This window comes from Durio zibethinus, chromosome 14, assembly GCF_047325235.1.
Source record: "Durio zibethinus cultivar Kanyao isolate XHJ-2024 chromosome 14, ASM4732523v1, whole genome shotgun sequence".
Classification (NCBI taxonomy): Eukaryota; Viridiplantae; Streptophyta; class Magnoliopsida; order Malvales; family Malvaceae; genus Durio; species Durio zibethinus.
Window position 1 is genome coordinate 20398520 of NC_143175.1, and position 8295 is coordinate 20406814.

The following is an 8295-nucleotide window of genomic DNA, read 5'->3' on the forward strand; positions in this document are numbered from 1 at the left end:
TTTCGATAAGTTTAATATCATGTATTAACACTATCAAAACTATTAAAATAGAACAATAACTATTAATTTGCATATTTACCTTTTAATGGCACAAAAAATTCATTCATTGGAATAAGTTTAAAATCATAAACTTACTATTTCTTTTTGCTTTCTTGCAAAACCTTTTGATCCTCTTGTATGGCTATATTTTTATTGCTTTCTACTACCAATCCCAATCTGTTCTTTTTTCTGTCATAAAAATAATTACGTATATGATAGAAATACAAATATTACCAACTTAAAGCATAAAACACTTTCATCATTTCATTATACTATACAAAGTTATAAATTAGTACCTCTCATTTTCTTGAGAACCAAAATCTAACTAATTATTCATATTGTCACTTAATCACATTATGAGGTAGATTTTCCATCATTGCCTCTATAGTAGTATTTCGATCAAAATACTTATTCTTCAAATTATGCTTATAATTTTTCCATTTCTTTCCCAATAACTTAGCACAAATGAAGTTGGTATTTGAAGTACAAATCTTCATTGTAATAAGACAATAAGAAAAGTTTGAATAAGTAAACAAAATGTAAAATAATTATATTTTTATATGTAATTAATTATACTAATACCTCAATAAAGTTTAAAGCATTGGCCTTAACTTCTTCTGGAACGTTATGTCTTGTTTTATAATGAATAGGCAATTTCATTCAATTACGGGCAAGCAGGCCTAGAAATCTAGCCAACAGTTGAGCCTCTTCACCAATTAGTTGCCTATCAGAGTTTGTATACACTACAATATGCTAATTTGAAGGTAGTGCAAATAATTCCTTCAAAGTTGTTCGACCTCTGGTCTTTCGTTGACCATTGTTATCAACTGCAACAAATAAAAAATAAATTTGTAAAATGGCAATACTTTTAACATTATACTCAAATTCTAAATATGGGGTATATGATACTTGCATTCAAATTTAAAGCATAATCAATTAACGAGATACTATCTAAACCAAGACCTCCCCTATTGTCAGATCCAATATCAGTTGAAAGGTTAGAAGTGATTGAGTTAGATCCGACAGTATGTTCATTCCCCTCCAAAGGATTCAGTCCATAGCCAATATCAACAGATACCATAGAAGGTTCTGAACCAATATCTTTGATCCTTTCAACCTATTCCTCCACATTGTAGCTTACCTACATCATAAAACCGAATATAGAAAAGATATTAGTTTAGAACATATATAAAGACACTGAAATGTTAAGAAATCAAAACCTATAATATATAAAGAATATATTGATTTAATTATATCAAAAGATAATGTATGATTTAAAATACAATAAATATATAATAGCGAATGTGACATTAATTACATATAATCATTTACTACATTATGTTTTAAACACTCGAATTACAAAATATAGATGCATCATTTCATGGTTCATAAATGTTTTTAGTAACATCTTTGTAGACCCACCGAGTGTAGGTACTAGGGATATTTTCATCTAAGTTTTGTTTAACAAAAGGGTAACATTCAGTTTTATGTTCAACATCATCTATAGTATCTAACCCCATATCAAATAAGTCTTTAAGTGTGTTTTGAAGAACAACAAACCAACCCAATTTTTTAGATTTTCAAAGTAAAAAACTTATTTGACTTGAGATGAAAACACATAAGGTTCATCGATGAGTTGTTGTCCAATGTGAATTAATCAAAAAAATTCAAAAGTGTAAATCTATACTGATCTTTCTTAATATCCATCATACTATTCATATCAACCTAATCACATTGAAATAAGATAACTTTTCACTTGCCATAATAATCCAACTCAATGATGTCATTAATCATGCTATAATAGTCAACATTTCTCTCTAAAAGGTTTATGTCCCTAACACTAGCATAGCTAATAGTTGATAAAGTCACAATAACTTCTGAATTTTGTGTACTTCTAAATTTTTACGAGATTTAGTATGAAATCTAAATCCATTGATGATGAAACCTTTGTATCATTTCATAATCCGATTCGGACCTTATGAAAGACACTTCACCTCTTCACTAATAAGCCTTCCACTCCAAACTTATAAAAGTGAAATAAATATATATATGTTATAAATGTTAGTTATACCGTAAATATTTTATGTAGATTTCTCATAATGGAAAGTATGGCATTACTTATAGTTGCTCTTAATCATTCATAAAAGTTTTCGGTGAACAATTTATCAAGTTCTCAAGGGTTTGATCGTCGATAATGTGTATGAGCTCTCAAATTATTTCTATACTCACTACAAAACATCATGATAAAGTATTAATAATAAAAAAAGATAATAAATTATACTTAATGTAATGAATAATTTTTCTGCTAAAAAACTTACATGCGAAATGATTCAATTGAGTCATGATGAAAAATAATATATTGATGTGTTTGTGCCCAAAATTTATCATCTAACTGCACCATTTCAGCTTTGTCTATTGGTCATCTAAAACTTTGAAAAAGATAACTGTAAGCAGAGTTAGTATGCTATATACCAACATTTCTCGATGGTCTATTAAATCTCATTTTAACATCTTTTAAATAACGAGAACAAAATGTCATACACTTTTTTGTTAAATATCCTTCAGGAATAGAACCTTTCGGATAGCGTTTGTTGCAACAATAAGACTTTAACCTTCCAAAAAACCTATAGCATAAAATATTAGTCATATATCTTTTTAAGTGGAGTGGCTTGATCATCAATAAAAACGTAATCAATTTATTAACAAATAATACCTTTCGATAGGATACATCCATCAATAATAAATTGGCCTACCACCTTTTGCTTCATATGAATGGTGGATAATCAAATACATCATAATAGTAAAAAAGTTTGGAGAAAAAATCTTCTCTAAATGGCATAAAGTAATTGCAGCTCAATCTTGAAGTTTGTCAAGCTTTTTCATATTCATACATTTTTCACATAGAGATTTAAATATACTACTCAATTTAATTACCACAAAAGTGACTTGCTTTGATATTGATAAACGTAAAGTAATTAAAAGTAAGTCTTGCATCAAAATGTGATAATCATGTGACTTCAATGAAGAAAATTTTTGCTCTTTTAGATTCATTTATCTCAATATATTTGACATATAGCCATCCAAAATTTTGACATTTTTCAAAACCTTGTAAAACATATCTTTTTCAACTTTAGAAATCTCAAAACAAGCAGCAAGCAATCGATATTTGCCATTAGAAGCAACTTCAGATGAAGGTCAGGGTGAATCCCTATATCAACTAGGTCAAGCTGACTCTTTAAGTCATCTTTGGATCTTTTATTCACATTGAGAATTTTTTCGATAAAATTTTCGCAAACATTCTTCTCTATGTGCATTAAATCAAGGTTATTGCATAATAAATTATGTTTCTAATAAGGCAACTAAAAAAAGATACTTATTTTTTTTTCTACAACTCAGACTCATTGGGATCATCTTTTTCATTGTCCTCTTCATCACTTTGAACATCAAGATCACCAACTTCAGTATCAATATCACCAACTTGCATAATATGAAGCCAGACACCTTCAACTATGTCCTTTACTCTTTTTCTTGATGGAGTCATTTTTTCATAAGTGAAATTGATATCTTTTAACTTTGATAAGATATTAGACCCACTAATGGGTAAAGGCGATTTCATCAACTCTTCAGTTCCATTAAAGATATGTTTTTAGAATCTAAATCGATGATTATCATCTAACTATCGACGATATCCCATATAACATAACTTCTTATCATGAGGTAACTACTTCGAACATGTCTGTATAGCACAACATAGACAAGCATAACGATATTTTATACTCTAACTAGATAAATTTGTACAAGCAAAAAAAATCGTTGATAGTCCATAATAAAATAACACGCATATTGAAGTTTTTTTTTATATATATTATAGGTTTCAACTCCTTCCTATAATTGCTTTAACTCTTTAATAAGAGGTTGTAAATAGATATGTATATCATTACTTGAATCTTTTTCTCCTAAAATTATCATAGATAATATAAATAGTTGTTGCTTCATAGCAATCCATGGTGACAAATTGTAAGGAATCAATACAACTAGTTAAGTACTATAATAAATACTCATCATTTTGAACGGGTTGAATCCATCAGATGCTAGTCCAAGCATAACATTTCAAAGATCAGATGTAAAGTTTGAAAACCTAAAATGAAATGATTTTCATGCTAAAGAATCTGCAGGATGTTTTAATAATCCATCATCCGTCTACTACTCATGATGTCACCTTATTAATCTGCAGTTTTGAAAGAAATAAAGAGTCGTTGAAGTTTGGTATTAATGAAAAATAGCATAAAACCTTAACAGGCTTTTTTTTTACACATACCTCATCATTATCCTCATTAAACCTTTCGTCGGGGTTTTTGTCCACCCAATGAGAAATACCACACAAATGACAAGATTCTTAATTTTTTCTATCACCCCAATACAACATGCAATCGTTAGGATAACTATGAATTTTCTCATATCCGAGACCTAAATCCTTGATCATTTTCTTTGATTTCTTGCAAGATTTAGAGATTTTTGTAAAAAAAAAATATTACTTTCATAAACTATAATAAGAAAGTCAGAGAATTTTTCATCTATCCACATAAGCATATTAAGTGAAAAAGACGAACACAGAAAGATAACCTTGAATGCTTCGATCTCTTATAAAGTTTTTCATTCATATCTTCAAGTAACATATAAAACTTTGATGTTTTTCTTCTAAGTTATTGGTAACGTACACCTATCCCAGGTTCACCAAATTCATTCATTTCAACATTAGACTAATTAAATCCTTTATTTTGGGGAGAAAGATTATGAAAATATTGGTTATGAATGTTAAAAGCATTTTGCAACATGCCTTTAATATCATCTGCTATAAAAGTATCATGTTGTTGGAAAGCCCTTGAAGTTGAAGGAACTCTAGTGAAAGATCTTGACGGTACAGACTCTCCATGAAAATACCAATTAACATATCCTGAAGAAATCCAATACAAATTAAATGTTAAAAAACAACTTGACATATTTGCCACTCAATATTAGCACACTTCACACATGTGAAGATAATATCATATTATCTTCACTTGTATTCTCAAATGCAAAATTAAGAAAAATTTTCACTCCGTCTTTGTACTCTTGACTTAATTTTAACTTTTACATTCAACTCTTATCCATTTAGTACTTACTACATTATTAGACCAAATGTATATAAATAATTTATATGAAACGAATATGTATAATACTTAAGTTTACTATGTTTTAAATAAAAGATAATAACAAGACCATTACTTATAAAAAATAAGAACTCCTTACTGTAAAGTAATTTATCAATTATATGATATTATGAATGTTAAAACTCTACTACTAACGTAGATAGTACCCAAGAGTATTTGTAGTTGGGATTGAAATAAGGTGAAATAAGGTGGGTTTTAGAGAAAATTGTTTAAACCAAAATGAAAATCGTGAATTGCAAAAGTTAAAGGAATAGTTGAATGAAGTAAAAGCTAAAGTAAATAAGTAATGAATAGTCGAAATAGGATTCTAAAAGACAATACTCGAATACTAAAAGCTGCAGGAAATGGGAAGTAAATTATACTTGGTTTGAAAAGAGAAATAGTAAAATAATGAAAATGAAGCTTAAAGTTGGTGATTGGATGTGCTGAAGCTTAAAGTTGGTGATTAGATGTGCTAAGTTTAGGAAAAATTTTATTGGACCGGATTATGAAAGGCGTTTACTAAGAAAAATACCTTCAATAATTTTCTCCTAAATATTTTTTGAATATATTATCGACGCCTTCAATAGAGTCGCAGTAGAATTATTTGAGATTATTAAAGGCGTTTATACCACAAAAACACATTCACTAATTTCATCTAATTTTTATGGTGTATTTATTGAAGGTATTTTTTTGCATAATACGCCTTCAATAATTCTTTCATTTTTATCTATGAATATCAGTGAAGATGATTTTCTACTAAAAACGGCTTTAATAATTTTATTTTAAAAATTATTTGAGATTATTAAAGGCGTCTTCTGTAGAAAATGTCTTTAATATTACACAACTAAAATTTTAAGGGGTTAATGAAGACTTTTTTTCCAGAAAAATGCCTTGATTAGTTCGTTTTATTTTTTGAAAAAATTTATTAAAGGCATCTTCTAGTGCAAAATGCCTTTAATATTTCACTTTTTAAATTTAAAATTGTTAGTGAAGGTATTTTTTTACTAATTTCTTTTAATTTATGTAAATAATTATTGTAGGTATTTTTTAAGAACAAACGCATTCAATAATTTTCTATTAAAATTTTTGGTATTATTAAAGGCGTCTTTCAGTGAAAAATACATTTAATATTCCACAAATCTAAATTTTTTACGGTTAGTGAAGGCATTTATTCAAAAAAAAATGTCTTTACTGATTATATTTAATATATGTACATAATTATTGAAGGCATTTTTTGATAACAACCACCTTCAATAATCTTTTTTAAAAAAAATTTAGGATTATTAAAGGCATCTTCTACTGAAAAACGCATTCAATATACAAGTACTTAAATTTTAAGATGATTAGTGAAATCATTTATTCCAAATAAATGCCTTTAATAATTCTTTTTAAGTTTAGTACATAATTATTAAAGGTATTTTTTAATAACAAACGCCTTCAATAATTTTTCTTTAAAAAAATTTAGGATTAATTAAAGGCGTTTTCTAGTGAAAAACGCCTTTAATAATTTCTTTTAAATTGTGTACATAAATATTGAAGGCGTTTCTTGATAACAATCACCTTTAATAATTGCTTTTTAAAAATTTTTAAGATTATTAAAGGCGTCTTTAAGTGAAAACGCCTTCAATATATCGGTACACAAATTTTAAGACAGTAATTGAAGGCGTTTATTCCAAAAAAAACTTTAATAATTCCTTTGAAATTTTGTACATAATTATTGAAGGCGTTTCTTGATAACAACCACCTTTAATAATTTTTTTTAAAAGAATTTTGGGATTATTAAATGTGTCTTTTATTGAAAACTGATTTCAATATATTAGTACTTAAATTTTAAGACAGTTAGTAAAGGCATTTATTCCAGGAAAACACCTTTAATTCTTTTTAAATTTTGTACATAATTATTGAATGTGTTTTTTTTTTTTTATAACAAACATCTTTAATAATTTTTTTTTAAAAATTGTTGAGATTATTAAAGGCGTATTCTACTGAAAACGCCTTGAATATAACGGTACTTAAATTTTTAAGACGATTAATGAAGGTGTTTATTTTAGAAAAATCCTTCACTAATTCGTTTTAATATTTGTATATAATTATTGAAGGTAATTTTTGAGAACAAATGCCTACAATAATTTTTTTTTTAAATTTTTTGAGATTATTAAAGGTATTTTTTAGTATAAAATGCCTTCAATAATTTGTTATAATTTTTTGAAAAAATTTATTGAAAGTGTTTTCTACATAATATGTGTCATAACGTCTAGATCCGGGGATCTATCGCTAGACATTGACGATAAGGAGTCGCCACCAATTTTTTTTATCTAGGTGCGATTGGCCACCTAAAGAATCTGTCTTTTTAGGGAACGCCTAAGTTTAAGGACCCCTAAAAGAATAGGTTCAGGTCTGCTAACCAGAACAAGATTCAGGAGTTCGATTACGTGTGAGAAAGGTTATAGCACCCTCACAACGCCCATCAAAAGATGGTACCAGCTTAAATTTGTGTTATCCAATGAGCCTTAAAATTTTACCAAGTAATTAATTATTGAAAATTTTTCTCAATTGACTCTAATACTTTTAGTATAAAATTGAGAAAATTCCCTCACTTCAAGAGTATGCAAGAAAAAACTACTGTTTCACTTGCAGAGGCTCCGTCGTCGGATTAGTTAAAGAAAAATCAAAATCAAAATAGAAAGGAAGGAAAGGATGGTTGTTCTTGTGTAGGGAAAATTGATACTTTCAACTTTTCTCCAAAAATATTTTTTTTTTTAGAAACTTTGATTTTCAAGGAAAATTGATACTTTTAACTTTTCCTCAAAAATATTTTTTGAAAACTTTGATTTTCAAGAAAAATTAATACTTTCAACTTTTCCTCAAAAACCTTTTTTTTGAAATTTTATTTTTAAGGAAAATTGATACTTTCAACTTTTTCTCAAAAATATTTTTTGAAAACTTTGATTTTCAAGGAAAATTGATACTTTCAACTTTTCCCTAAGAATATTTTTTGGAAATTTTGATTTTTAAGGAAAATTGATACTTTCAACTTTTCCTCAAAAACCCTTTTTTTGAAATT